The 25128-nt window shown below is 44.6% G+C and overlaps 1 long non-coding RNA gene across 1 annotated transcript; it reads right to left on the reverse strand.

Moving 5' to 3' along the window:
- Nucleotides 1–5766: 5766 nt before the first annotated feature.
- On the reverse strand, nt 5767–21205 carry LOC112648056 (uncharacterized). Its single transcript, XR_003128706.3, has 3 exons — nt 20961–21205; nt 6563–6665; nt 5767–5977 (listed from the first exon to the last, which is right to left on the reverse strand). It is a non-coding gene; the product is annotated as an uncharacterized LOC112648056 (long non-coding RNA).
- Between the last annotated feature and the right edge of the window lie 3923 nt (nt 21206–25128).

Below are 25128 nucleotides of genomic sequence, written 5' to 3' on the forward strand. Positions count from 1 at the left end.
CTCCGCCCCCTGGCTCTGCTCCCTTCTGTGGGCTCGCTTCTCAATCATCTGCGAGTCAGCTACGATGGTCCCCAGCAGCCCCTATCAGTTTATCAACTCATGGATAAAGAAGATCTCTTTCTGGTGGCTCCAGCAAAAGCCCCAGGTGTCATAAATCTCATGGGTCTCCTGTTACTCACATGTCACTCCCTGAGCCAGTCGCTGACACATTTGCCCAGCAGAGGAGAACCAGAGGTTGGCAGAACAGAGGAGAAGTTGCCTGGCAGGCAGCGCAGGTTGTGTACGACTACGGGGTGCCCCAGAGTTAGAAGAGGTCTGGTCATCAGAAAAAACATGCGATCTGGTTGGAGGAGATAAAATTCCCAAGCACTAAAACAAAATGCAAGAACGCCGTGGTGTAAATCCTAAGTAGAGTAGGGCTTGAGTTGGACCTCAAGAATGAGCAAGATTTCAGTGTAAAGGCAGGGAGAGATGTTGGGTTGGGAGAAGAGAGGAGCAGAATGTGAGGTGGTGGCAGTTGTACATCAGAGCGGGGCAGTAACAGGCTCTCAGGAGCAGAAGCGGAGCCTGGGGTGAGCAAAGCCACACCATGCTGGTCCCAGTGCCTTGAAAGCCAGCTTGGAACTTCTCCGATCACCCAATTTTCTAAGAGTTGGACATAGGTATTCTTGAGTCCATTTGTTGTGGAACTACTCCAGCTCCTGAGAAAGCAAGACAGCAAGTCGGATGAAATCATGTTCTGTACTCCTGCCCAAGTGAATGGCTGGGCAGCTAAGCAGGTAATGCTGGGCTCTGAAAGAGGAGCACGTACATCAGGGCCCAGCCTGCAAGGAGTGTCTGCTGATGTCTTCAGGAGCCGTCCTCAATGTGCCACTTGCTTTTATGTCCTCAAGAGAGAGGCAGAAACCGATTCCCGGAGCCCAGCTAGCAGCGCCCACACATGGGGCGTGCCCTGCCCACTGGGTGGCAACCAGCACCAGCAGCCCAGAGACCATTCTCATCAAACTGTACTCGACCTGGGCTTTTTTTTTTTTTTTTAGTATCTGTGCATTCTGTGATTCTAATTTTTATTTAGTACCTTTGTGTTTTAATGTCTTTCTAAAAAAAGATGTTAATTATTTGAGAGAGAGAGAACAAGCTGGGGGAGGGTCAGGAAGAGCGAGGAGCAGACTCCCCACTGAGCAGGAAGCCTTATGTGGGGCTCAATCCCAGGACCCTGGGATCATGACCTGAGCCGAAGGCAGACACTCAACCGACTGAGCCCCCCAGATGACCCTCAGCCTCTTTTTAAAAATTAAAATGGCTAGAATTGAGCATATTTACTTTGTTCAAAAGGTAGCTGAGAAAAAAAAAAAGTAGCCGAGCAGTACAAGTATTATTTCTTATTTTCTAACTCCCTGATTTTTTTCCTGATTTTTTATTGTAAAATACACATAACATAAAATTTACCATTTTAACCATTTTAAAGTATACAATTCCATGGCATTTAGAGCATTCGCAATGTGGTGCAACCATCAGCATTGTCTAAACCCAGAACATTTTTCAGCTCCCCCAAAAGGAAATAGGCATTTGGCAGTCAGTCCTCCCAGCCCTTGGCACCTGCGGATCTGTTTTCAGTCTGTGGATTTATCTATTCCAGATATTTCATATAAATGAAATCACACAATAGGTGGCCCTTTCTGTCTGGCTTCTTTCCCTTAGCATAGTGTTTTTGAGGTTCAGCCATACTGTAGCATGCATCAGTGCTTTGTCCTTTTATAGTTGGACACTCTTCCATTATATGGATATACTTACATGTTGTTTATTCATTCATCAGTTGATGGTAATGTGCCTACTTTTTTAAAAAAGATTTTATTTATTTATTCATGAGAGAGACACAGAGAGAGAGTCAGAGACACAGGCAGAGGGAGAAGCAGGCTCCATGCAGGGAGCCTGATGCAGGACTCAATCCCAGGACCCTGGTGTCACAACCTGAGCCAAAGGCAGACATTCAACCACTGAGCCACCCAGGCGTCCCCCAATGTGTCTGTTTTTAAAACAAAAGGACAAAAAAAAAAAATAAATAAAAAAAAAATAAAACAAAAGGACATGCTTTGGTTATTTTAGGCAACCTTAAGCATTCCCCAGTTGCCAAAAGGAGGCAATTTGTGGATAATTAAGACACTCACCAATCTATGTATGTGGCTGAGGCACTTTGGTGTCTTTAACTTTTAGGCATAGTTGTTTCATGAGGCCACCAGTACGTCTTCTGCTCACCTTGCTTTTCTTTGGTTTGCATCTAGCCCTTTCCATATCTTTCTTTGAATGCAGTGTGCGCTGGAACCAGTGTAGCAAGATATCAGGCTGAGTCATAAGCGAGTTGGCTGTTTGAATGGATCTGATGAGCCTGGGTCTGTAATACGCCCTGGGTCACTAGAATCATTATGGCACCGGGAGTGGGAAAATCTGGATGTGAATTCTGCTTTAAACACTCAAAGTAGAGCAATCTTGGGCCAGCTCTTGAAGACTCCTTTGAAAAACAGCAACAGTAATACCTACTTCCCGGGCTTGTGAGGATCAAGGTTTATTGTGTGTAAGATACTCTGCTAGGGGTTAGGAACCTCAGACATGATCAGAAAAGACAAGCTACGGATTTTGCAGAGCTGTGTCCTAGTGACAAGGACCAGGAGCACACAGGTGGGAGTGTGGTGGAGAGGAACTGAAAGGCGTCCCTGGGGAGACACCGTTTGAGCCAAGGCAAGGAGCAGCTGGGGGCTGCCAGCCAGGCAGGGGGAATAGCTGGTGCGAAGCTAGGATGAGGAGCGCGCATGAGCCCAGTGTGTTTCCGGAAGCAGAAGAAGGCCATTGTGGCCTGGGCAAGAGGGAGAGACAGGGGCTTGGGAGAGGCCCCGTGGCCCACAGGAAAGGGTTTGGATTTTCGGGTAGGTGGGGGAAAAAAATCGACTGGGAGAATTTAAAGTAGGGGAATTACTTGTTAGAAAATTACAGTGATGTAAGGATAAGAACAGGCCAGGATTGGAAGGCTTCCTGGCCAATGACAGTTGTGTTGACCCAGAGAAGCCATGATGGTGGCTTGGGCAGTTTTTGTGCTCCTGTTCTTATAAGCCATGCCACCACCAGGATTGTCATTTGCTGCTCGTCAAGAACCAGGCTTTAGAATCTGCTGCTGAGGATTCTGCAGGCCCCACCGCCTACCTCCAGAATCTACCCCAGTTGTTCAGATTAAAGCTGAAGGAAGCCCCTATTCTGCGGCCTGGGCCTCTCAGGCGGGGCCAGCAGTCCTGCCCATGGCCTTGGGCCCAAAAGAACCGGTCTTCCTTCTTAACTGCTGTCCCTTCAGGGCCATAAAATCACACAGCAAGGCTTGTATTCCCGTGTTGTTGCATTTTGTTTTGTTTTTAAGCTCTGATCCTTCACAAGGAAGTTGGCGCTTCTGAGCTCTTATCCATCATTTGTAATTTAATACAAGTGGCCTGTCTCTGTAGGGGGACAGCTGAGGACTCGAGGCACAGGGATGCTTGGGGAGGGCTGGGGCCAGGCAGTGGTAAGGGCTGAACAACCTAATCTAAACGAATGGGATCAGAACACAAAAGCGAGCCAATGCAGTTTCTCCTAGGCCAAATTCCGTCCATTAGATTGAAAGAACCCACCCCATTCCAATGACAGAAGCTTCTGTAACCTCCCAATGAGCTAGTAAACTTCAACACAGCTCCAGCACTCCAAACCTCATAATCCCAACAGTCTGCCTAGAGCAATTCATCATTCGTCAACCCACGGCCTGCATTGGCCCCCTCTAAATTCACTTTTAACTTTTAACGGATTAAAATAAAAACGAAGCCCTGAAGCTACTCTGACGAAATAGGCACACCTAAGAATAGCTGGTGGAATTCTAAATCCCAAATTTCTGGAGCGTGATTAAGCAATTATCTATAAAACTGTTTATACTTCTTGAATCATTTCACCTAGGGGAATTTACCCCCAAATAACCCCAATGAAACCAATGTAATTTGTAAAGCAGATTTCATGGCAGCACAAATTATACAGTGAAATCTGGAAACAGACTAATAAGTTACAGTCCATCAACAGGTTTGAATACTGTGCTCGTTCGTTTAAAAAACAGTCTTAATGACCAGGGACTGGGCTAGGCCTGTGGGAATACAAACACAAATGTGACAGCTCCCAAGAGACTCATGACCAGGTCAAGGGTGTCCAGTTTCCTTGGTTCAAATCCTGCTCCATTATTTTCTAACCAGACACCCTCAAGAAAGTTACCCATGCCCTCTGATCCTGTTTCCTCCTATGAAAATTAAAAAATATACATATAGTAGTAATCACCTAATAGTTACATTATGAGGATTAAGTAAGATAATGTTTATAAAGCACCTAGAAGAGTGCCTGACTCTAGGTTTTGTTAAATAAAATGATTAAATAATGTCACAATACCCTATAATGTAATAAGTATCATAATAGTATATGTAAGTATAGACTGAGCGTATAAAAGGGATTAGTTCTGCCTGGAGCGATGGTCTAGGGGACCACAGACTAATCTGTTTCGTAAGTGTCTTCAAGGATGCATAAGGTTTCTCCAGGTGGACATAGCGAGGAAAAGGAGAGAGTGAGAAGAACTTTAGGGAGTACTGTCAGAGTTATCCATGTAATACTCCTTTCGGATTTTCCAGGATATATTCAAAATTATTTTCAATGACTTTGTTATATTGAACTGGTATTTTTATCTAATATGACACTGACCTAAACTTTATTGGAAAGGAAACCAAAGGGAGAAAAGTTGTTCATCCATCCTGACCCTCAGGACACTGCCATCCATCCCAATATAGTCCTTCCAGAATAAGGACTGCCCTAGCAGAAATGCCAGTTACTCCTTCCTACCATCTTCTATGGCACTTTGTAGAAGGAGCCACTTTTCCCCTTTTTCACTAGAAGGCTCAGACATGACATTCCTAGTGGTGCCACCAGCCTCATCTACTGTCTTATCATGGGTGCATGCCTGTTGACCTGCAAGTTAGACTCTGGACAGAGCCAGTGTTCTCAAGGGAGCGCTAATAAAAAAGGAGCTAGGTGTGAATGTGGTTGTGTTAGTTATTAGAGCTCTTCATGAATATTCCATGTACTCCTGAGCATATAATAAAATCACTCTTCCTACCCCCTTTGAAGTTGTATGTGGCTCTCTGCCAATGAATTGCGAATAAAAAGCCATAGGTGTCACTTCCTGCTGGAAGTTGTTTTTTTTTTAAAGATTTTATTTATTTATTCATGAGAGACACACACACAGAGAGAGCGAGAGAGAGAGGCAGAAACACAGGCAGAGGGAGAAGCAGGCTCCATGCAGGGAGCCTGATGTGGGCCTCAATCCCGGGTCTCCAGGATCACGCCTTGAGCTGAAGGTAGACATTCAACCGCTAAGCCACCTAGGCTGCCCCTGCTGGAAGTTTAAAGAGCTAGTACACCACTTATCTTGTGCCTTGGCAGTTGTGGGAGCATATGTCCCTCTGGCTGGGCCCCTGAGTGACTGTCATACACAGGCCAACTTTAAATATGCAGCATGAGGGACAAATATGTCCTTGTTGTGTTAAGCCACTGAGATTTGGGAATTGTTCATTAATGCAGCATACGTTAGCCCATCCTGACAGAAATAATGGTCCAAAAAATACAAATACGTGTATGAATGATATGAGGAAATCCAAACAGCTCAAATTTTCACATAACATGGAGAAGTGATACTTCATGCTAACAAAGTCATAAGAGAACTTAAAGTTATGTAAACAGTTATTATTTTTCTTATTGAATTCTTCGAATTCAGAATAAAAAAATATTCCAGTTCCTTTAGCCAAGAGGGCAGATGAAGGCAGACCTGTGCTTCTTATGGAACTGATTGACTACATGTATGAAGCAGGACCGGACAGGTCAAAGATTCCAGCGATGCTGCTCCCTGCTCCTTGCTTCTTCCTAGTTTCACTTGCTGTTGGAGAAATATGGCTTGAGCTCCTCCCTTGTGCCAGCCAGCTGAGACAAAGGTGAGTAGTGACTGCCCCAGAGAATTACAAGTAATGATTGGAAGAGACCTTAAGAGCAAACTGACCAAGGTGATGTGTTAAGTAATGGAAGAACGCAACCATTTTCTGGGGGTGCTTTCCCTGCAACTTAGCACAGCAGTCTCTACTGGACTATGTTTGAGAATCATCCAAGTAGCATAAGGCCCGGAAGGCCTGGCCACATAAATCAGACTCCCGTGGGTGTGGCCATCAGTATATTTTAGATGTTTCCCTGGTGGTCCACTGCAGCCAGGACCAAGAACCACCAGTAGAAAATTTCTTAACCTAGTGGTTTCCAAACATCACTGGACACTGGAATCACCTGGGCTTAAAAAAATAAAAGAAAATAATAAAAATAAAATAAAATAAAAGCCTGTCTCTTAACCCAGACTTTTGATATATACTTGCTCTAGGGTGAGACCTGGGTGTAAGAAGTTTTAAAGAATTGATCCCCATCCAAATTAATTCTGTTTTATACCACTTCTGACACTGGCTGTGGTCATGGTCCTTACCGTCTCTGGAGTTCAGTTTTTCCATTCCATACGATGGGAATAACCTCATTAGGTGCTGTGGAGACTGAAACAGTGGGTCAGCGCTGTGTCTGTCCTCCAAGAACTGCTCCAGAAACACAAGGGAATATCATCTGATTTCATTCCCTCAATTATCCTGTAAATCAGGCTGTTGCCCTAATCTCATAGCTAAAGGAACAGGATCAGAAAAGTCATTGATTGCTTCAAGGTTACACGGTAATAATTGGCAAAGCGAAACTCATCCTGAGGCTTTACCGTACAGCTGCTTGCAGCTGCCTCAGACCCACTCCATTCCCCACCCTGCTCTGGTGAACACACGGGGCCAGGTCACCTTGTTGAAGTGACCCTGCTATGGAACACATTTAGATTGCCCAGTGGACCTGGGCCCAAATCAGATCAACTGCTTTTGCCCTGGAGCTTGAGACCAAGTCATGTCTTCAATTTCATTGAGTTCATCTCTTTCAAGATTGTAACATTAGCCTCAGTTGACCAATGTGACCAGAATCCTTTTCTCAGTGTGATCACAACTGTTTCTTGTATTAACATGGTGCCCTTCCTAAAGGGATCATGGCCTGTTAAACCCTCACATAACTCCTTACACAGAAGGATGAACTCGGGCACCGGGAACGCATTATTTACATTTGCTTCATGGATTCCGGAGAAGGCAGGGAAAGTGCTCAAGGCACTTCTACATTTCTGAATGTAATCCTTTGAAGGGAAAGTATAGAAGCACAGAACTAGATGAGGCTCCTGGCAGCCTCGTATATGACCACAGGTTTACTTTGTTTACTTAAAATATGTGTTCAACACTAGGGAGGGGCCAGTGCCCTGCTCCACGTGCCCTCCCACCCCACACCTGCCATGTGAGCAAGAGCCAAAACCATGACTCTGGTGGGAGCAGCACCAGGGTTGGCTGGGGCAGGCCTGGAAGGGGGAGACAGGGGTATTTAGCCTACCTCTTCTCATCTCTATTATCCCCTCACCCCTTTATTTAATAGGAACTATTAACTTTTCACTGCGATGGAACATGAAAACAGTTTCAAAAATTTTCCGAGTCCCCATTCAACTAGGATGAGCCCCCAAGGTCACTCCTCTATAGGAATTCTGGAGCAGCCACAGCTTTGCTAAGTCAGACTTTACCCCTAGGGGTTATGGGGTTGCAGGGTTGTAGGGTCACTTGTGCTGGCAATTTTGAGAAAGCAGAGAGGATTTCTGGGTATGAAAAGCCACCTTTCCCTCGGCCACAAAAGAGGGTCTCTCCAGTCACTTCTTGCCTTGTTGGCTACACCTCCATCCTGAAGGCCCTTCCCAGGCCATACTGGTTAAAGCAAAACCCTAAAATAACAAGGCAGGAACATCTTCCCCTGAGAACACTGTGTCCTCAGAGGTCAAGCTCAAATTGAACTTAAAGCGAATTGAACAAATTGAATTCTCGGAGCCACTAAAGATCCTGTCTAAATTTACCCTGACCCACTTTGGGGAGGAGCCAGAACCAAGCAGACTTTTTCTTTCTTTTTTTTTTTTTTTTTTTTTTAAGTGAAATTTGGGACACTATACTCAAGGCACTGATGCCCCATAAAGCAGCCAGTGGCCACTGCAGAGGTCAGATCCAGCCTTAACTGGCTACCCAGGCGCCCAGCTGGACAGTGGGCAGCTTCCACCACCACTGGGCCAGGCCTGGGTCTGCACTGAGCGCAGCGGGGCTGGGGGGCAAAACGGGGACCGGTCGGGAAGTGCCAGGAGCCCAGCTGCCTGGTGGCCTAGCGACACCTCGCACACATCACTCAGGAGCATCGGTACCCACATCTGGTGAGCACATGACTGGCATTTCGACCAAACAGGTCGAAATGGTAAATTGGGCTTCAAGTCACTGCTCCAGGTGAGTGGATAGGGCATGTGCTTTGGAGGCCAGACACCTACCTCCTCTTCTGCCTTTAGATCTGCTTTCTCCTGGGCAGGAGCACTCCCGTGGGCAGCACACTCCCAGCATATGGCTGTGCACTTGCCAAAGAAGGCGTCTGTACTTCCAGCTTTCTGCCCCCTCATTTTGCTCTCCCACTCGAATAATAATACAAAAGCCCAAGGGATCTATTCCTGGCCTCCTTGGAACCCTGAATTAAGGCAATGTGACTTTGCAGGTGCACTGGGTTGTGAGCCCATGAAGGTAGGGTTTCTCTTCCATGTAACTTCACAGTGCCCTGCACAAATTAGCAGGTCCTCAAGAAGTGCTTTGTTGGCAAGAAGTTTGGAAAGACTTCAAACATGTGGAGGCTAAGGACCATCTTGCTAAAAGATGAAAGGGTCAACCAGGAAATTAAGAATTAAAAAGATTCATGGAAACTAATGAGAATGAAGATACAACCGTTCAAAATCTTTGGGATGCAGCAAAGGCTGTCCTGAGGGGGAAATACATGGAATACAAGCATCCATCCAAAAACTGAAAAGATCTCAAATACAAAAGCTAACCTTACACCTAAAGGAGCTAGAGAAAAAACAGCAAATAGATCCTACACCCAGCAGAAGAAGAGAGTTAATAAAGATTCAAGCAGAACTCAATGAAATCGAGACCAGAAGATCTGTGGAACAGATCAACAGAACCAGGAGTTGGTTCTTTGAAAGAATTAATAAGATAGATAAACCATTAGCCAGCCTTATTAAAAAGGAGAGAGAGAAGACTCAAATTAATAAAATCATGAATGAGAAAGGAGAGATCACTACCAACACCAAGGAAATACAAACGATCTTAAAAACATATTATGAACAGCTATATGCCAATAAATTAGGCAATCTAGAAGAAATGGACACATTTCTGAAAAGCCACAAACTACCAAAACTGGAACTGGAAGAAATAGAAAACCTGAACAGGCCAATAACCAGGGAGGAAATTGAAGCAGTCATCAAAAACCTCCCAAGACACAAAAGTCCAGGGCCAGATGGCTTCCCTGGGGAATTCTATCAAACATTTGAAGAAGAAACCATACCTATTCTACTAAAGCTATTTGGAAAGATAGCAAGAGATGGAGTACTTCCAAATTCATTCTATGAGGCCAGCATCACCTTAATTCCAAAACCAGACAAAGACCCCACCAAAAAGGGGAATTACAGACCAATATCCCTGATGAACATGGATGCAAAAATTCTCAACAAGATACTAGCCAATAGGATCCAACAGTACATTAAGAAAATTATTCACCATGACCAAGTAGGATTTATTCCCGGGACACAAGGCTGGTTCAACACTCGTAAAACAATCAATGTGATTCATCATATCAGCAAGAGAAAAAACAAGAACCATATGATCCTCTCAATAGATGCAGAGAAAGCATTTGACAAAATACAGCATCCATTCCTGATCAAAACTCTTCAGAGTGTAGGGATAGAGGGAACATTCCTCAACATCTTAAAAGCCATCTACGAAAAGCCCACAGCAAATATCATTCTCAATGGGGAAGCACTGGGAGCCTTTCCCCTAAGATCAGGAACAAGACAGGGATGTCCACTCTCACCCCTGCTATTCAACATAGTACTGGAAGTCCTAGCCTCAGCAATAAGACAACAAAAAGACATTAAAGGCATTCGAATTGGCAAAGAAGAAGTCGAACTCTCCCTCCTCGCCGATGACATGATGCTCTACATAGAAAACCCAAAAGCCTCCACCCCAAGATTGCTAGAACTCATACAGCAATTCGGCAGTGTGGCAGGATACAAAATCAATGCCCAGAAGTCAGTGGCATTTCTATACACTAACAATGAGACTGAAGAAAGAGAAATTAAGGAGTCAATCCCATTTACAATGGCACCCAAAAGCATAAGATACCTAGGAATAAACCTAACCAAAGAGGTAAAGGATCTATACCCTAAAAACTATAGAACACTTCTGAAAGAAATTGAGGAAGACACAAAGAGATGGAAAAATATTCCATGCTCATGGATTGGAAGAATTAATATTGTGAAAATATCAATGTTACCCAGGGCAATGTACACGTTTAATGCAATCCCTATCAAAATACCATGGACTTTCTTCAGAGAGTTGGAACAAATCATCTTAAGATTTGTGTGGAATCAGAAAAGACCCCGAATAGCCAGGGGAATATTAAAAAAGAAAACCCTAGCTGGGGGCATCACAATGCCAGATTTCAGGTTGTACTACAAAGCTGTGGTCATTAAGACAGTGTGGTACTGGCACAAAAACAGACACATAGATCAGTGGAACAGAATAGAGAATCCAGAAGTTGACCCTCAACTTTATGGTCAACTAATATTCGACAAAGGAGGAAAGACTATCCACCGGAAGAAAGACAGTCTCTTCAATAAATGGTGCTGGGAAAATTAGACATCCACACGCAGAAGAATGAAACTAGACCACTCTCTTGCACCAGACACAAAGATACACTCAAAATGGATGAAAGATCTAAATGTGAGACAAGATTCCATCAAAATCCTAGAGGAGAACACAGGCAACACCCTTTTTGAACTCAGCCACAGCAACTTCTTGCAAGATACATCCACGAAGGCAAAAGAAACAAAAGCAAAAATGAACTATTGGGACTTCATCAAGATAAGAAGCTTTTGCACAGCAAAGGATACAGTCAACAAAACTCAAAGACAACCTACAGAATGGGAGAAGATATTTGCAAATGACGTATCAGATAAAGGGCTAGTTTCCAAGATCTATAAAGAACTTATTAAACTCAACACCAAAGAAACAAACAATCCAATCATGAAATGGGCAAAAGACATGAAGAGAAATCTCACAGAGGAAGTCATAGACATGGCCAACAAACACATGAGAAAATGCTCCGCATCACTTGCCATCAGGGAAATACAAATCAAAACCACGATGAGATCCCACCTCACACCAGTGAGAATGGGGAAAATTAACAAGACAGGAAACAACAAATGTGGGAGAGGATGTGGAGAAAAGGGAACCCTCTTGCACTGTTGGTGGGGATGTGAACTGGTGCAGCCACTCTGGAAAACTGTGTGGAGGTTCCTCAAAGAGTTAAAAATAGACCTGCCCTACGACCCAGCAATTGCACTGTTGGGGATTTACCCCAAAGATTCAGATGCAATGAAACGCCGGGACACCTGCACCCCGATGTTTCTAGCAGCAATGTTCACAATAGCCAAACTGTGGAAGGAGCCTCGGTGTCCATTGAAAGATGAATGGATAAAGAAGCTGTGGTTTATGTATACAATGGAATATTCCTCAGCCATTAGAAACGACAAATACCCACCATTTGCATCGACGTGGATGGAACTGGAGGGTATTATGCTGAGTGAAGTAAGTCAGTCGGAGAAGGACAAACATTATATGTTCTCATTCATTTGGGGAATATAAATAATAGTGAAAGGGAATAGAGGGGAAGGGAGAAGAAATGTGTGGGAAATATCAGAAAGGGAGATAGAACATGGAAGACTCCTAACTCTGGGAAACGAACTAGGGGTGGTGGAAGGGGAGGAGGGCAGGGGTGGGGGTGACTGGGTGGCGGGCACTGAGGGGAGCACTAGACGGGATGAGCACTGGGTGTTATTCTGTATGTTGGCAAATTGAACACCAATAAAAAATAAATTTATTATAAAAAAAGTGCTTTGTTGGGTTCAATACTCTTGTTTCTAATTTTGGGGGGGTGGGAGGACATTTAAGGAATAATAAATTTTTAATAAATATAAATAAATGCCTTAACATTTAAGGAATATAGCCTAACCCAAGAAACCTGAAAGATGCCCTGCCTGGCAGAACCACCCAAGGCACCATAATAAGCACACTGTGATGCTAATAGCTATGATTTGCAGACACAGCCATGGCTTCACAGAGTACTTTCATACACATCATTCATTTAATACAGTTATGATTTGGGGACCTGAATGGAGTGCCTGTCTCCCATTAGTCATTCTTCCTCAGTCCTTTCTACAACTTTCAGTCATGCAAGTCCTCTGGTCGCTTGGCCCTTCCCCACTCCCAGGGCACCTCTCAGAGGCCCCTTCCCACTATGGGCCAAGCAGATCCTGAGCTATTTCATGGGAAGAAGACAAAGGGTGACTGGAGCAGAGAGCTGTTGGAAACCTCCCGTCTCCCTTTGCCTCCAGTAAACTGGCCAGTTTGTGTTCCTCCTCCACCTAAGCCCCACAATCACTGGCTGGGCCTAATACATGCAAGAATTATAATTAATAACTAACGTGGTAACAATCATTTATTCAGCACTCAGCCGTGTACCAGGTATTATCCTATTTACTACAATAATCCTAAGCATCTTATAGATGAGGAAACTGAGTCTCAGAGAGGTTAGGTTGTTTATAGGCAATAATTGTGGAAATAGCTGCTCAGATCCTGAATCATCTGACCCAAAGCCTGTGCTCACACCCAGCAGCCAACAGGTGCTCCTTCTGCACCATTTATCCTCTGTCCCAGCTCAGTGCAGAAAGCTTCCAGTAGCATTTCTAAATATCTGCAGAAACACATCATTAGTGATCTGTTTCCTCCCGTGTACCATTTGGGGGCCATCTGTGAAGTGCAGCAGTGAGGTTCTGTGTCCATTTGCCCATTCGCTCAACAAACACATAGCGAGTGCCCACCCGTACAGGCTACTCTGCTAGACTCTGGATGAGAGTCAAATAAAGCTGATTCCTGCCTCCAGAGAAGGAGGCACATGCACAAGCACATACATTCAGGACAGCATGTTAGGACAAGATGAAGCTCAAGGGCCTTAAGGCCCAAGGGACAGTATGGCTCCTCTGCTGGTGGCTCAGCAATGGTATCACAGAGATGAGAAGCTCAATCCTCTGCAATCACCTGCAAATAAAACTGGTTAAGCCCCACAGGTGGTTTATGAGGAGTCAGAACCCAGAGACCTTGTAAAAAGACCCCCCGCCTTAGTCCTGAAAAGACAAGTCCCACTCCAGTGCTCTCGACAGTGGTGACTTTCGTTCAGTCACTCAGCAAACGCCTGATCTCTACCAAGTGCTTGGCTCTCCACTGGGGCTGGCCACGTGGTAGGAGCCGGAACAGACTGGGTTCCTGCCCGCAAGTTACTGACAGCTTTGGCACCAGACCTATCACAGAGAAAAACTGCCCAGCCAAGCATTTGCTACGGTATCAACACATATTGAGATGCATTGTGGTGCCATTTGAAAATGTTGGCAAACACACAGTTGCAAACAAAGCTGGTTTCAACCCGAGCTGAGCCGTTGCACCAGACACCAAGGGTGATTGAGGACAGAGGCACACCAGTGTCTGAGGTGGCCTGAGGCCAAGAGCATTCGTGTGCAGACTTTTGTCGAGTACTGTGCTTCTGTAAGAAGACATTTTATCAAAAATAGGTGACCCACGTGAATAAGCCATTTCTCAAAATCTTCCTGGAAATATACACAAATTATTTCCTTCCTCCCCTAATCACTGCTCTCCAATGTCCGTTGTTGTCTTAATTGTGCAGGTTATGCCATCATGAAGCATTTACAGACACAAGGTAACAAATGAGCAGGGCTTAGACTAGGGTGTGCTTCAAATCCCGATCGGGTTTTAGGCTACTGTTGGGCTCTGATAACTAGATGCCTATCTGCCGGCCAAACCAGATAACACAGAGATGCCCTAGGCCCCCGCCCTAATTCTTGGTTTTACTCCTTTATTATTATCATCAGTTTCTTCCTGTTTGTTCAGTCATCCCCTGTCTACCCACCCAGCCAGCCATCCATCTGTCCATCCTCCATTTACTTCATGTTCTCGTTCATGCTGAGGCACTGGTTATTCAGAGATCCTCAGTACATTCTCTCAGCTCAGAAGAAGGGATGGTTTTGTAGGAAAAGGAAGGGAAAAATGGTAGTGGGACACTGTATGAGTAACAAAAGACCATCAGTGGAATTTGTCAAAAGATGTTTTCATGAAAGCCCTAATAATAGATCCATGGCTCCCACAAGGAAAAGCCACCTGATAACCTTCACCAGGGCATTAACAGTTATCCCCCACCTAAGATGCACCTAAGGATCATGTCACCCCAAAGCCACAATTCCCCCCTAAGTGGGCCAGCCCATCTCTCAGGGAACTGTAGCTCCAGGCCAACTGGCTACCCTACACTAAGCAGCCAGGGCAAAACTTTCTCCCCCTTCCAGAGCATCTCCTATTATGGGCTGTACACCAGGATCTCCTGGGGCAAGGAGCTATTTCGTACCACTTGTTCTTTCTCATACACGTGAAGGGCAAGAGAGAGAGAGAGCTGTGAATACAGATCACATGGGCCTTATGTGCCCTTCTGTTAGTCACAATACAATTCTACATGGACCACGAGGCCAACCATAATCCAACCTTCCTTCCAACATCTGATCACATTCCTACATTACTCCAGGAACAGTATCATCTTACAGATCTTAAGATGAGTGTAAGTTAATTCATCTTACAGGGCCTGTGGATAGTCTTTCCTTTCAATAAATCCAGTCAGCTGAGTTACTATTATGTGATTATGTTTCCACTGTAAGGCCTAATTACATATTCATATGGTAGTCAAGATTCGTTTACTCGGTCAATCAACAAAAATATTCATTAAGTATCTACTGAATTCCAGTCTTGGTTGCAGGGATATGGAGATGAGTCAGTAGAGACCTGTGTCAAGGAACTCCTGAGTCCAGCACAAGAGAAAGGCGTAATTCCACTTCACTATAGGCAGTATCCGTGTAGAATACTGCAGTACTAAGCACACAGAGGCTGGGCCCCATTCTACCCTGTGAGTAGCAGATGCAAACAAAGGTGAACCCCACAACGACATCGTTTCAGTTTATCCGCTTTGAGGATGAGACTCTTGACTCAGACGGGGCCCTTCCAATTCAAATTTTCCTTGTAAAATCTATCTAGCTAGGTTCTTGAATTCAGAGTTCCACGAGGATAGCAAAAGGATTTATAGCGACTGACTTTACTCACACCTACGTTAGGAAATACTCCAACACAGCATCCAGATCAGAATCACAAACACGGGCTGCGGATCACAGCCTCCTTCTTATTAAGGAGGTGGTGGTTCCTCCTAACCTGCGAGCCAGGGATGGGGCCCAGTCCCACCTCATTCTCTGCAATGCTCCCTGTCTGGGCTACAGTTCACAGAAGCCTGAGACTTCTGCTGAGGCAACAGCTATAAAAGGACCATCTGTATCCATAGGGTCTCCTTGAACAGGCATGCATCCTTCCGTGGGCTCTGCTCAATGCCACTTACGAAGCAGCACACAGCCCTGAGTTGTGCTCAGTGCCATCGGCCCCTCTGCAGGATCAGTGGTCTTGGTAAAATTGTTGTCCCCTGGGCTTCAGCCATAGCTGTGAGAGAAGCAGGCTTTCCTCCAGAATCAGATCTACAAACAGAGCCTTCATTGCACGGCCAGGAGGACAGTGGATCAATTTCTTTTTGGATGGTGAAGGAAATAATATCAAGAGAGAATCTGGAGTAAAGAGGACTGTGGTCTTGATGAGGTTGAGATAGAAACATAATGACAAAAAGAGAGCTACAAACTTGAGCATTGGGATTGGCTACCAGGGACAGAAAACCAAGAATACCATAAACAAGACTAGTTTAGCCCATGGAAACAGGCAAATGCAGAGCCCACATCCAAAATCATAAGGAAGCAAGTTGCTCTGTCACCCTCAACCTCAATGATAGCTTCTAACTCATGGCCCAATACGGCCGCTCACGCCCCAGTTATCACAGCCTTATTCCACCCAATGCAAGGGAAGGAGTAAAGAATGAATTGCCCCTTCCTATTAGGACAGTTTTCAAGAATTGCATTTATAGCTTCTGTTTACATCCCGTCAAACTAGTACTACTGAGTCACATCACCACACCTAGTTAGAAGGGAGACTAGAAAACGCAGGCTTCATTCTGAACAGTGACAATTAAAGGCCTTGTCGCAGTCTCTGCAGATGGCCTGAGCAAAACATTGAAGCTTCTGATCTCAGAGACAGAACACTTCCAGGCGATAACACAATGAAGACTATGACCCCAGGAACAATGTGTTTGAAAAGCAGTCAAAGTGAAGGTCACTGACATATTGAAGAGAAGCTTATCTGTTGGATGGATCGTCAACAATGTAGAAGGGCTGGATGAAGGAGTCAAGGTGGTGAGGACGATTCTGAGTCCTCTGCTGAAGACAGACCATGCAGCCACGTGGACCATTGGCTTCAGTTTATTCTTTAATTATTTCCTCTAATTATCTCACTAGATGTACATGCACCTTAAGGACTCAGGGACCTTTTTTGCTGGCTCCCTCTTGATTTCCTGATGTACTGGAGACATTGAACCCAATAAAAAACAGGAGTTGAGTGAATAAACCCCAAACATGCAATATCCAAATACAAAGCCTTCCCACAAAGCCCTCCCTGACTCAGCATTAGAAAAACGATAAATACTCTTTCCGTTTTGGAGCAGCATCTTGGTAAACTGCCCAGCTTAAGGGGCAACTCATTTATTCTTTGATGATTGAAAATAGTCTGGGGAAAAATACATGAAACAAGACTAGAATAAGGATGTTTTATGTTTGTTGTGTTGCTATGATAGATTGAAAATAGGCTTAAGAGTTCCAGTACCGCATCTGACGCCAAAATAGCCTCACTTCCTCTATTTTTCACTAAATGATAGCAAGTGTTGCTGATTTGGAAAGAGAAAGACAGAACAACTTTCTCCATCCTATAAAGATGAAAAGCAAAGCTCCTGGCTTTCATCTGAACCAGGCAAGCATCAGAGCAACTTGGAGGTACACGGGGACCCGGCTCCATGTCTGGCCGCCCCACTGACTCCAAAGGCTGCCCCTTGGGTGGTGCTCTGGGCAGGGGCCTTGTTCTGACTGGCGTCTGTCTTCCTCCAGCCGGGAACCCCTGTCTCCTGGCACCATGCGACTTTTGTCAGCTCAGCGCTGGGGTTAGAAAGACCAACAGATGAGGTATGGCCAACTGAGATGGATTAGAATGCGCTGGAGGCCTCATGCAAATCTGAACACAGATTCCAGAGTGAGCCAGTGAAGTCTGGGTCCAATCCGAGACTAATGCAGAGGCTGAGAACAAGTCTTTCGATGTTTATCTGGTGCTAAAGATTACCTTAGCGGGCTTCTCCCTTGATATCCTTGATTCAGAAGTCCCTGACCTCTCCTTTTGATTTTTTTAATGTGAAAACTGTAAATATCAGTTCTCACATATATACATATATGTGAGATATATCAAGCTAATATCAATTTAACGGGAAAGAAAATTTTTTAAATCACCCCATGTTTACACCCCAAATTGTTTCTTTTCTTTTTGAACAAAATTACAGAGACTAACAAAGAATAGCAGAAAAATACTCATTTATCCCCTATTCAAAATCAATAGTTAACATTTGCTAACATTTATATATTACGTAAATTACATTGAATCATTGCTCCTAGGGGAAATACGGTGAGGTTCCTGAGAGCGTGTGGTGTGTGCATCCAGAAACAGGACACAGTGTGGTAGGATTTATACTTTTTTTTTTACATAAATGATATCATACAGTTTCAGTGTTCCGAAACTTGCTTTATACCCACTTCGTTGTATATTTTTATAGGATCTATTTATATAGATTCATATATAAATAGATTCTTCTATATTCATATAGATTCTATTTATATCAGATTCATTCATTGAAACCTCAGTAACTCTGGACTCGGGAAGTAGATATCAGTCATCAAGGGTTTTTAGGTACTTCTAATAACAAATTATTATTCATCTCGCTCTAGAAGAGTTGTTTGAAAACGAATCTGGTCATACTATTCTTTTGTGAAAAACTCTCTTGAGTATATGACATAATCAAAACTCCTGAGGGGTGCCTGGGTGGCTCAGTCAGTTAAGCATCTGCCTTTGACTCAGGTCATGATCCCGGGGCCCCGGGATCGAGCCCCATGTTGGGCTCCCTGCTCAGCAGAGCGCGTGCTTCTCCCTCTCCCTCTCCCTGCTTGTGCTCTGTGTGTGTGTGTGTGTGTGTGTGTGTCAAATAAAATCTTTAAAAAGTTTTTTTTTAATCTTAAAAAAAAAAAAAAAACTCCTGAGACATCAAGATCATCTTGGATCTGACCCCAGGATGGTTTCTCTGATATCATCCCCCATCACTCACCCCATACAATCAATGTTGTCATACACATCATTTTCACGTCTTTGGCCCTTGCAGATACAAATAGCTTTGCCAGGTTGGTTATTGCGTTCTTTCTTTAGCTGGAAAACTCCTAGACAGCCTTCAAAACCCAACTCAGGGTGTCTGGGTGGCTCAGTGGTTGAGCATCTGCCTTTGGCTCAGGGCGTGATCCCGGGGTCCTGGGATTGAGTCCTGCATCGGGCTCCCTGGAGGGCCTGCTTCTCCTTCTGCCTGTGTCTCTGTCTCTCTCTCTCTGTGTCTCTCATGAATAAATACATATATATATAAAAAAAAAACTCAAACATCATCTCCAGTGGCAGATGTACTGTGAAGCCAATGAGATTTAAGCTTCAGGACTTGTACTCACGGGCCCCTACTAAGATCACGGGAGGGGTTCTAGCAATGTGGTCATGGACATTTCTTGTTTTGGTAAAAGGATAGAAATAAGATATTTTGGTTAAAGGGCCATCCAAACTGACTGACCTTCAGACCCCTCCAAGCCTGAGACCCCTCCCCATCTACCCCAGATCACCACACTTGTTAAGCTTCCCATGAGCATCCTAAAGGGAAGTCCTCTGGGGCTATATAGCACTTTTGCCTTCTAATACTTCATATCACCTATGATTTGACTAGATGTACGAGGATTTCTGTGCATATGCCTATCTCAACAGCAGGTATTCAACAAACATTTGTTAAGCGGATATTAGTGAGGAAAATATAAACAGAGCTTTCTGTAATTATTTGCCAATTGCTCCAGACCCCGGTGCCACATTCATCTTCAGAAGGAGACAGTTGGCTTGCTGCACACTGGCAGGTGGAAGGGGACAGAGGTGGCTGCGGGACGCAAGAGGGGAAAGAGGCCATCAGGAGGGCTGTGGGAAGAGATGTGAAGTCAAATCACAAAAGGAATGAGAGTCAAACAGAAATGAGACAGAGAGATTAAATAGGGCAGGGACAGCAATGTGAACCTATCATCTGCAAAGAGCTCATGTTTTAGGCGGTGGGGTGGTTTCGCTGGAAGACAAAGGGAAAAATACAGCATACGTAAAAGGGGAGAGATGAAGAAAATAGGTATTTAGTTCCTATTGTGTAGATTGAATCTGAGACCAGCTAACACTGTGCCCTGGCACCTCTGGCACCTGCTGCCTTTCGTCTGGGAGGCCTCGCCCGAGCAGCTCTGACCCAGCCTTCAAGAACCAGCCCTGCCCTGACTTCCCGGAGCCATGCTCCACTCCGCCTTCCTGATGTCTGGATTGCACTCCTGCCTCAGCTGTGCCACCTTGAAAACTGGGAGCGTAAGGGCAACCGCAGTTACGTGCCGTCTTCCTTATTTGAAACATCTGCATAATTAGTGATGGGCACGTGTAGAGAAACCGTTCTTTACACTTTCATCCAATGACCCTAACTCTTCCAAAATTCACCACTGGTTAGGACATTTTTCGAGTTTTATATTTCAAAGCATCCTTTTATCCCACATACCCAAGACTGAACTGTGTTCTGGAAAAAATGTGACATTGTTCTGCTGGTAAGAGGCAAAGAGGCGAAAGCAAAAGGCAGGAACAAAACACATGGGCAAGCATTTCTCATGGGAAAGAATGTCAAATCTGAAAACAGATGCCTTCCTTGTCTCCCAGGTCTAAGTGACACTTGCTCTGTACAATTACAGTTGGAGCCAAGGCTGCAGAGCCAACGAACGGTTCCTTCTCATCCTCTTGCCATTATCACTAGGCCGAGACAGGCGCAAAGAGAATCTGAGAGCATTCAAAAATTTAAACAGTGAATGCAGCAATCAAAATGTCACTGGGTGAGAGGAATGAATGAATAATTTAGCTCCTTAAAAGTTAACATTTAAAAAGACCAGACTTGCAAATTCCGGGAGGGAGTGACAGCCTGAAATAAGATGGTCCCCTCTCTTCAATCAGAAATAAAGAAACTGACTCCAGAATCTGTACATTAATCTCCCAGACACTGTTTTGGCAAGAGTACCGTTCAGACCCAAGATCCAGAGAGCAATCTGACCCCTGATGGGGCAGACAGGAACATTCTTTGACTTCGGCTCTTCCAGGGTTTTCTGAGCTCATACCAAGCCAGCTCGTACCATCTCTCGAATGCAGAGATGGGAAAACCTGTTGGGGTTCATGAGAAAGGCCCAGGAACTGTGTACACGGGAGTGTTCAACACAGCTGTGATAGGACAGTGGGAGATGAGGCTTGTGATTGTGTCGGGTTGTTGTCGGGTAGAAAAATCAAGATAACAAGGTGGTATCTAACCTGGGCTCTGAGGCGTGATAGTCAGGGAGCTCTAGCAGCCGGCAGCGAATTTGGAAATCAGTGTCAGGACCCACAAGGACAGCCGTGTTCTTACAGCTCATCATGAACAAAGGTGTGGTGATTCTCTGCCAGTGAGGTCCTCCTCTCCTCTGTCCACCTGGAAATCACTGCTCTTCTGTGTGATGAGACTTTGGCACCAGCTTAACTCCCCAGGGCTGCTCAGACAGGCCTGGGTGCTGGCTCCCCTGAGTGTTCCAGTGAGTGCCACGCATACCACCAGTGAACACATCCTATTGTGATGCCACTAGCTTGATGCATGAGCTGTTCAGCCAGCACACGGCAAAGACCATGTTGTATCTCCTCGGCAGATGCAGAGCGCAGCAAGCAAGGCGCTCAACAAATGTTTGTTAAAAGGAACTAGGCAGAGATTCATTTCGCTTGGCAAGAGATCATGGCTTCCACTCTAAGAACAAGAAAAAGCTGAATACTCTAAAAAAAAATCATCACTTTTCTTGAACCCATCAAAGAAGTAAAGGCACTAGACAGTGAAATGAACAAGATTTTGAAGGGTGACAAGCTGAGAAAAGACAGACACAAGCTGATTCACCTTTGGTCAAGATGAAGAACACGTGGCTACCATGAGAAGCACGTAGGAAGGAAATAGCTGGAATGTCATCAATTCTTAAGTGTGGCCCAAGTGTCACAGTTTAGAATGACTAGGAGCTCCAGACACAAGGGGCAGTGGTCTGCACTCACATGCAAGCTCTTTTTATCATATTACTCTGGAGCCTTTGTCAAAAATCAAATGAAGTTTTGCTTCTGGCCAAGATGGTATAATGGGGACCAGATTTACCATTGAGCCATAAAAACACTGGAAACCTGGACAAAAATCTGTGAAATAATGGTTTTAACATTGGACAACAGGCAGCACAGGAACATCATGGCCTCTGCTAGGCATCGTGAAAAGGACTAGGGCCAGGCAGGAGACCGTGCCTAAAGCTGAGGGAGGATCCAAAGAACTGAGAGCCCCCATCTCCTCACACAAGCCTAACACGGAGGAATAAGCCACCGCAGTCTCCTGGAGGGGGGTACAAGCATGGAGGGACAGGCAGGAACCGATGAAGCAGGTGGAGGAAACCCTCTGACCCCACAGGCCCCACATGGAGCACAAGGTAACAGCAACCCACTGAGGCAGAGCATGCCTCTGTGCCAGGAAGGTAACAGAGCAATAACAGACCCCAACCTACTGACTACACCCACTGGCTATGCCCCTCGCTCACAGCCTGAAAGAGTAGAGTTCCCCCTCCCCTCTCTGACATTCTGCCTTGGAAATTTCAGCTGCCTTCATCTCCCTGAATCCCCTCCTCAGACTCCTCTGCTGAAGAAGACCACAGATTGAGTCCCCCTCCTAGCACTGTGGCTTGGAGACTCTCCAGGCAGTCAGCTGTGGGCATGGTAGGACCACCTCATTTCTCTCCCCTCTCTCATGAATGACCTTTCCTGGGCTGTCTGTTATCCAATGTCAAAACTTGGCCAGAAGCAAAAGTTGGTTTGATTTTCTACAAAGGTTCCAAAGCAATACAGTAAACAAAGGAGAGTCATTTCAACAAATGGTGTAGAAATAAGTAGATGTTCACATGGAAAAAATAAATCTCAGTACCTGTCCCGCCCCTCCATTATACAGAAAATGTTACCTGAGATGGGCTATAACCTAAATGCAAAAGTTAATATAAATGCAATAAAGCTTTTAAGGGAAAACATACATCTTTATGACTCTAAGAGTAGGGAAACATTCCTTAGGCAGGAAACAGAAAACAGTGATCATAAAAGGAAAAAAAATGGAGAAATTAGCCATCACCAAAATTAAAAACATTTGTTCATCAAGTGACTGTTAAGAAAATGAAGAGGCCAGCCATAGGCTTAGATAAAATAGTCACAAAACTAAAAACTAGTATGTGGGACAAATAAAGAACTGTTATAACTCAATAATAAAAAGACAACCCAATTTTTAAAAGGTCAAAAGATATGATTAGGTACTTTGCAAAGAAGGTTCACCATTGGCCAATAAACACATGACAAATCACTGGATCCCATTAGTCATCAGGAAGATACAGATGATTAAAACCACAAGATAGCACTACTCAGCCACTAGAATGGCTAAAATTAAAAACACCAGTCCCAACACTGAAGCAACTAGAACCCATATATTATTGGGACAGCACTGTAGTCTCTGAGTTTTGTGTGAGACTACAACATGTACCTGCCCTATGGCTCAGAAGTTCCATTCCGGGCATTTATCCAAGTGAAATGAAACATATCCATGAGCCTTATGAAAGAATGGATATGTGTAATATCCCAAATGGAGGACTCTCAAGTGTCCCTCCATACGGAGATGGATATACAAATCTCAGTATATTCATATGGTGTGATACTTCTCAACAAGAAAAAGAAACAAATGACCAATACACAACACAACGCAGATGAATCTCAAAAACATCATGCTGGGGCACCTGCGTGGCTCAGTGGTTGAGTGTCTGCCTTCGACTCAGGGCATGATCCCAGGGTCCTGGGATGGAGTCCTGCAGAGAGCCTGCTTCTCCCTCTGCCTGTGTCTCAGCCTCTCTCTGTGTATCTCATGAATAAATAAATAAAATCTTTTTTAAAAATCAGGCTAAGTGAAAGAAGCCAGACCAAAAAGAGCATGTGCTACTGTACATAATGCAGGACTCCATTTATTTGATATCCTAGAATAGACAAGATGAACGTATGAAAAAAAGAAAAGCATCTGTCAAGAAAAAAAAAAAAAGGTATCTTACAATAGAAAACGATCAGATCAGCGGTGCCTCTGACGAGGGAGGATCTAGATACCAGCCGGGAAAGGGCATGAGGGGACTTTCTGGGGTAGGTGAAGGTTCTGTCGCTTGGTGGGTAGGAGCTTATGTTACACAGATCTAGGCAGTTACCAAAACTAAAGAAGTGAGAACCTTTAGGATTTGAGCATTGCTTTGATTATAGATTTTATGTCAACAGGAAAAAAAAACTCACACAAATGTGTCCAAAAATATAAATGTATTGATGGGTGGGAGGACAGATAGATGAATAAATAAATATGGGATAAGAAAAAGATAGGAAATATCAATAGCAAAGTCTAGGTGATTGGGTGGATGGATGGTTATGACTAAAATTCCTTCAACTTTTCTTTGTGTCTGAACATTTGATGATATAAATTGATGGAGAAATTTTTGTTACATGAACCAGGCAAGATGCGAGCTTCAGATAGGCTGGGGGACAAGGACAGGTACTGAAGCACCTGGGCTGTAGGACAGGACGAGTTATACAAACACAGGGGACCCCAGCAACAGTAGCCTTCACTGACCAGATCCTCACTGTGCTTGGAACCAACAGGAGCACTTCTCAAAAGTCAGCTGACTTTTAAACAGGAAAATTCACTATAGACAAAGTAGCTTTAAAAAAACCAAACAAACAGGGGATCCCTGGGTGGCACAGCGGTTTAGCGCCTGCCTTTGGCTCAGGGCGCCATCCTGGAGACCCGGGATCAAATCCCACGTCGGGCTCCCGGTGCATGGAGCCTGCTTCTCCCTCTGCCTATGTCTCTGCCTCTGTGTGTGTGTGTGTGTGTGTGTGTGTGACTATCGTAAATAAATAAAATTTTTTTTTAAAAAGTGCTAAAAAAAAACAACCTAGAATTATCTTGACAAAGTCTGGCATGGTATATGGGGAGCGGGCCTGAAAGGGCAGGGAGAAAATGATTAAAAGGGACTATGACCTTTTAAAGAACTCTGTAGTTGGCAAGTCTTCAATTCCTAATGCTGGGGGATGATAAATTATTCAAATGAAGTACTCCTGGCTTCCACTCTATAGTCAGGAATATTGATTCCACCATTACTAACCCAGAGAGGCCTTTGCCGTCAGATGCCAATGTGAAAGGGAGAAGCAATCGCACTTCTGCTTTGGGTATTTTGCCCCTGCCTTACCTTGAGTTTCATTTGCTCTTCTGTAGGCTCCAGAGATGAACCGTTGTTCCAGTGCAGTCAACAGCATAAAGATCCCTCATCTACATACATTCCCCCCATGGTGCTCAGGATTTCAGGCAACAAAGGATTGGTTGAGGACCCTCTGTCTCCACACAAGACCAGTATTCCGTTAT

Source organism: Canis lupus, chromosome 7 (genome assembly GCF_003254725.2).
Source record: "Canis lupus dingo isolate Sandy chromosome 7, ASM325472v2, whole genome shotgun sequence".
Lineage (NCBI taxonomy): Eukaryota > Metazoa > Chordata > Mammalia > Carnivora > Canidae > Canis > Canis lupus.